Raw genomic sequence first — 6,635 nt, 5'->3', positions numbered from 1 at the left:
CAAAAAAAAAAAAAAAAAAAAAAAAAAATTCTGGAATTAGACAGTGGTGATGGTTGCATAATCTTGTGAATACACAAAAACCCACTGGACTTTGCGCTGTAAAAGATACATTTTGTGCTTTGTGAATTATGTATCAACTTTGAAAAACGTAATGAATCAACTTTGAAAAACGTAATAAGTCAACTTAAATATCCATCGATAGGGAATGTTAAATAAACCAAGATGAACTGTACTACGGAGATACTGACCAGAAGTCCCAAGCAATGAGGTAGATCTTTCTGTACTGACACTGAACAATGTCCCAGATTTCCTACTAAATGATAAAAGCAAGTTTCAGAACACAAAACAGCATGTATAATGTGAATCTATTTGTGTTCAATACACACACACACACACACACACACACACACACAGAGACATGTAAATGAATATGGACAAATATATCTAATTGACAAGAGTGGGTGCCGTGGCTCACACCTGTAATCCCAGCACTTTGGGAAGCTGAGGTGGAGGATCAGTTGAGAAAAGGAGCTCGAGATAAGAGTGGCTTCTCTTTGGGGCAAACTGTATGGGGATTAAGGGGAACGCTTATCTATTTATATTTTGTACTTTTTAAACAACAGTATTGTATTACTTGGTTTAAAATAAATTTCAAAGAAGAAAAGGGCAAAGAAATGTAGTGAACTAAAAATGGCTTACATTAGGGTTTAGCATTGAATATTTTAAATGTTTGACTGCTGGTTGTTTGAATTATGTCACAAAGTAACAGCCTGTATTTGCACACTGCTTTACAGTAAATAAAGCTTAGACATATTAAAAACAAAAAAGCAAAAAAAAGCCCTTTAGCAAGAATAATCCAGACTCTATTACAGGTTGTTTTTTACTCTTAACGTGACACTTACTTAACATTCTCTTCCAAGAGCATTCTGATTGGTGTGCCTTTATTTTTTCTTTTTTGAAACACGGTCTCATTCTGTTGCGCAGGCTGGAGTGCAGTGGTGTGATAATAGCTCACTGCAGCCTTGAACTCCTGGCCTCAAGCAATCCTCCTACTTCAGCCTCCCGAGTAGAGCAGCTGGGACTACAGGGATGTGCCACCACGCCTGGTTAATTCTTGTCTTTCTTTTTTTTTTTTTTTTTTGAGACAGTATTGCTCTGTCACCAGGCTGGAGTGCAATGGCGTGATCTCAGCTCACTGCAACCTCTGCCTCCTGGGTTCAAGCAATTCTCCTGCCTCAGCCTCCCACGTAGCTGGGACTACAGGTGTGCACCACCACGTCCGGCTAAATTTTTGTATTTTAGTACAGACGGGGTTTTACCATGTTGGCCAAGATGGTTTTGATCTCCTGAACTCGTGATCTGCCCGTCTCGGCCTCCCAAAGTGTTGGGATTACAGGCGTGAGCCACCGCGCCCGGCCAATTTTTGTATTTCTTGTAGAGTCAGGGTTTTGCCATGTTGCTCAGGCTAGTCTTGAACTCCTAGGCTCAAGCGAGCCGCCTGCCTCAGCCTCCCAAAGTGCTGGGATTGCAGGTGTGAACCGCTGCCCCTGGCTGTTCCTTTCTTTACAAAGATGTTACCCATTTTGGTGGTTCGGGTGGATTCATACTTTTATAGGGGAAAAGGTAGTTTTTTTATGCTTAGTTGATTATACTTAAGATAAAACGTAACACATGTGAAAGGACAACATTTTACTTGGAAAGAAGTTTAAGGAAGAGACACTGGGATGTTTTAGAGACAGAGTGATGTTCATTTCAAGGTTTATTGAGACACTAAAAAAGTAATTTCGCTGATGAATTAATATTTCCCTTTAAATATAAAAGTGCTTATGCTTACACATCCTTAAGGCTCATTCTGTTACGGGACAATAAGATGTTTCCCCATCCCAAGAACTGCACTGTATGAGTTTCAGGTGAATTACAGAAACAGCAAAATCTCCAAACAGTAAAGTAAGTGGTCAACGACTCCATCATCTTTGCACTTGTAAATTTTAGACTCAGACAAAATACAAGATCCTTCTAGACACATTCTTAACATTAGATGTGTTCTCCACTCCTTCCTAAGATCATGCCAAAATAATTCACTATTAAATTATTCAAGATTTGAATGTGGAGTTTTCTTTGCAATATGACGAATGCAACTATGGGGACATGAGAGAGAGAGAGAGAGAGAGAGAGACAGAGAGACAGAGAGACAAAGAGAGAGAGAGAGAAACAGAGAGAAAGAAAGGGGGTTTAACATTTGCACCGCCCCATGCAGATATAGGTAACCCCCAAAGTGAAGACTTTAGGTTCCGGGTGTCCAGATATCTTAGAAGCAGACTGGGAGATGGGATTCCTGAACAGGAATAAGAGATTTGGCCTGCTTAGTGGGAGGGATCCACTTAAACTTCCTATGAAGACTTACAAGGTCACTGTTTCAGCTGATAAACTTTGCAACCTCACTGCAGATTGCAAATTATTTTTGCACATGACTACACTAGAACTATGCGCAATGTCCTCATAGTTATGTGTAGATGTGCTTTCAGGAAGAAGACAACATTTATTGTAGGTTTTTAGAATTTTTTTGGTTTTTAGATGGAGTCTCGCTCTGTCGCCCAGGCTGAAGTGCAGTGGCGTGATCTTGGCTCACTGCAACCTCCGCCTTCCAGGTTCAAGCAATTCTTCTGCCTCAGCCTGGTTTTTAGAATTTCTAATTTCAGAAAAATCACAAGCTCATTGCAGAAAATTTGGAAAACAGAGATAAGCACAAAAGAAAACACCGATCTTCCAAACAGTGAAATATTTTGATGCATGTACTTTCCTGTCTATATGAATGCCTTAAAATAAATTTTTATCATATATAATGTTTTGGAGTAGAAAAAAACTAAAGTTTCCTTGCAAGAAGTATTCACAGATTTTGAGAAGAAAGGCTGGAAGAAGTGATTCTTACTAAAGCCACTGGTCTTTAATGAATCGCTTGGATTAACTTTTTTTTTTTTCCCACATACTCAGAGACACAGAAAGGAGCCTGCAACTTTTTTTTTTTTTTTTTTTTTTGAGGCAGAGTCTCGCTCTGTCGCCTGGACTGGAGTGCAGTGGCCGGATCTCAGCTCACTGCAAGCTCTGCCTCCCAGGTTTGCATCATTCTCCTGCCTCAGCCTCCCGAGTAGCTGGGACTACAGGCACCCGCCACCTCGCCCGGCTAGTTTTTTTTGTATTTTTAGTAGAGACGGGGTTTCACTGTGTTAGCCAGGATGGTCTCGATCTCCTGACCTCGTGATCCACCCGTCTTGGCCTCCCAAAGTGCTGGGATTACAGGCTTGAGCCACCGCGCCCGGCCGGAGCCTGCAACTTTCTCAGCAGTGTTTGTAATGTTGCTGCTTAACGGAGCCATTACGGCTACTTGGATTAAAATAGTCACTGTTAACACAGATGCTAGATTTTCTCCACAATCACATCCAAATGCACTAATAAGAAGCCCCAAGGGAGCATTAGATACTAAAATGAACTTGATCTGCTTTAATAGAGAATAACTAGAACAGATATGAAAATGGTATTGGACCTAATAAAACTGCATTTTCATCAATGCTACAATATGTATATTTTCACGACATATATTACTATACAGAATTGTCTTATTTAAAATCCTCTTCCATTCTTGAAACCATCCTAAGATCGACGCCTGTAAGAAGATGAAGATCCTATAATTTGTTTTTGTGACTGCTAAAGCTGGATCACTGCAAAATTCTCGAGAGAGATAAGCTGGCTCCCAAGTTGCTGACAGCTTTCCCAAGACTGAAACACAGAATTTGAAACGGTGTTTGATATGACACACTAGGCCTTTGATATCGGAATACTGGAGTAGAATTGCTAGCTCCATGAATAAACCTCCAAGATGACACACACAGCATACAAAAATGGTGGAACTTTAAATTCCTTCACTGACTGGGGCAGACTCTTCATGCAACGGACTTTAAATGTTTGCAGAACTGTGCAAGCAAGAGACTATAACACTGTGACAGGAGTATCTGTCCCTTAGCACCCTGCCTGAGAAAGGGTGAAGTCCGAGTGTCCACCTAGTGTATTTCCTTCTGCTAATAAATATTGTGTTGCCAGGCTGGGTGCCGTGGCTCACGCCTGTAATCCCAGCACTTTGGGAGGTGGAGGAGGGCAGATCACCTGAGGTCAGGAGTTTGAGACCAGCCTGGCCAACATGGTGAAACCCCATCTCTACTAAAAATACAAAAATTAGCTGGATGTGGTGGTGGGCGCCTGTAATCCCAGCTACTCGGGAGGCTGAGGCAGGAGAATTGCTTGAACCCGGGCTGGGGGGTTGCAGTGAGCCAAGACTGCGCAACTGCACCCTAGCCTGAGTGACAGAATGAGACCCTCTCTCTTAAAAAAACAAAAACAAAAAACAAAAAACAAAAGATTGTGCTGCCACTCCAGAAGTTTTTAGCCAACTACTTGGCATTTGCTTGCACTGGGCAAGGTCTCGTGCTCCTGTGAAAACATTAGCATTGAGTTAGGCATAAATCAGGCTGAACCTTTCATCATCTCCAGCCATGGCTCCCTTTTTTTTTTTAACTGGAGAAAGGTTAGGAAAGGGATTTCCAGTGAGTATGAAAAGAAGGGACTCTTGAGTATGTCACAATTACTTTGGTTAAGCTCAAAGCACTGATTTACCGATGCAAGGCAGACAGACACACTGGCCCTGGGCCTAAATAATACAACAGCTAAATATTTCAATCCAGCATTTAGGGCTTTGACCCTAGTGGTGTGCAACATCCAGATCACTGGTTGGATTTCTAGTCTTTGTCTGCATGTGTGGGGCTAGAAGGTCCAGTCATGAGTTGGGCATCACAAAGATCGATGAGATCATATGTTGATTTTCCTCTCTACTGGTACAGACACTAACCACCTAACCCCCTAGAGAAAAAAAAATCACCCATTTTCTCAAGAGAGGTTTCCTATTTCTTTCCCGAAGCTCATGCGTGACATACCTAAGTCCCTTATGACAGATCTCCTTTCTCAGAGATGAACCTCCCTGAGCAGGTGTCCTCTACCTCCTATCCCCCACCCCCTAACAAAAATTACCATCAGAGGCACAAGATCCACATGAAGAGAACTCACCCTGGGGGCACAGGAAGCCTGACTGTGCCGCAGGCCTCTGGTGACACGTGTACTGTGGTGTGCAGTACGCACGCTATTTTCTCATGGAAGACGGCAGCCATTGGAAGCTTGGACCCCATGGTGCTTCTTCCCTTTCCTATCTGGATAGCCCCTGCTTCTTTTGGGGGGGTTTGGGGAGGACGGAGTTTTGCTCTTGTTGCCCAGGTTGGAGTGCAGTGGCACAATTTCAGCTCACTGCAACCTCTGCCTTCCGGGTTCAAGCAATTCTTCCGCCTCAGTCTCCCAAGTAGCTGGGATTACAGGCGCCCGCCACTACACTCAGCTGATTTTTTTGCATTTTTAGTAGAGACAGGGTTTCATCATGTTGGTCAGGCTGGTCTCATACTCCTGACCTCAGGTGATCCGCCCGCCTTGGCATCCCAAAGTGTAGGGATTACAATGAGCCACTGTGCCTGGTCCTTCTGATTTCTTGAAACTAGGGTGCGATGAGAAAGAGGAGGATGGGGTGTGCCACCCACAGTGGGGTACTAGGTAGCCCTGCCGCCCTGCCCGCTTCGGTCTGTTAGAACTCTACCTGCAGTCGGGAAGGCCTCAAAGTGGTAGTCACACAGGTGAAGGGGCTCCCTCTCTGGTGTCTTCCCTGGCTATTCCTGTCCCCTCCCATCTCATGGGGGTGGGTATAGCTACCCTGCTGTCACCCTCTTGGTCTGCTAGATCCTAGTCCGGATCTAGACCCTAGGAGAAAGTTCCATCTCCCACCTTGTACACGTGTGCACCTTGCTGCCTGCAGACACAATGTATTTCCTTTGCCTCGTATTTCCTTTGCCTCTGTTCCTACAGTAATGTTTAAAACCCAGTCAAGTGTGACACTTAGGTATTTCAAAAAGCTTGCCCAGATCTGTCGATCCTCACAGTCCCTCAGTAAGGTGATTGACATGTTGAGTTACACGTCACACAGAGACAACTGAGGCATGGAGAGGAGCTTTATTCAAAGACCAGGTGCAGCAGGGCAAAGGAAGAGGGTGCTTGGGCACTCCAGCTACCGTTCCAACTGCATGGCCTGAACATGAGCGCATTCTTGTACTGGAGCTCTATTTCCTTAAAGCCTCCCCTGTTGCTAACAACTGTTCTATTAATAGTAAGGAGTCAAGAAATGAAATCCGACTTACAGAACTTACAAGGAAAAAACTCTAAAGGAACAAAAGATCAACCCAGTCCACAGAGGAGGATGTGTGTGTATGTGTGTGTGTGTATGTGTGTGTGGGTGGGTGTGTATGTGTGTGTGTGGGTGTGTGTATATATGTGTGTGTATGTATATGTGTGTGTACGTGTGTGTGTATGTCTGTGTGTGTGTGTGTGAAGCCCTGGGAACTTCAGGGGATTCATAATCAGTTTGCAAATTACTCAAAAGAAAGTGTCAGTGCTGCTACGTCACCACTTAAACAGGCCTCAGAGATGGCTAGTGATGCTCTGGAAGTGTCTATAAGTAAAGATCCGTGTGATCTTTACTTAGAATTACGCTT

Source organism: Piliocolobus tephrosceles, chromosome 15 (genome assembly GCF_002776525.5).
Source record: "Piliocolobus tephrosceles isolate RC106 chromosome 15, ASM277652v3, whole genome shotgun sequence".
In the NCBI taxonomy this organism is placed as follows: domain Eukaryota; kingdom Metazoa; phylum Chordata; class Mammalia; order Primates; family Cercopithecidae; genus Piliocolobus; species Piliocolobus tephrosceles.
The sequence above is the reverse complement of the archived record's forward strand: the minus strand, read 5'-3'. Positions refer to the sequence as shown.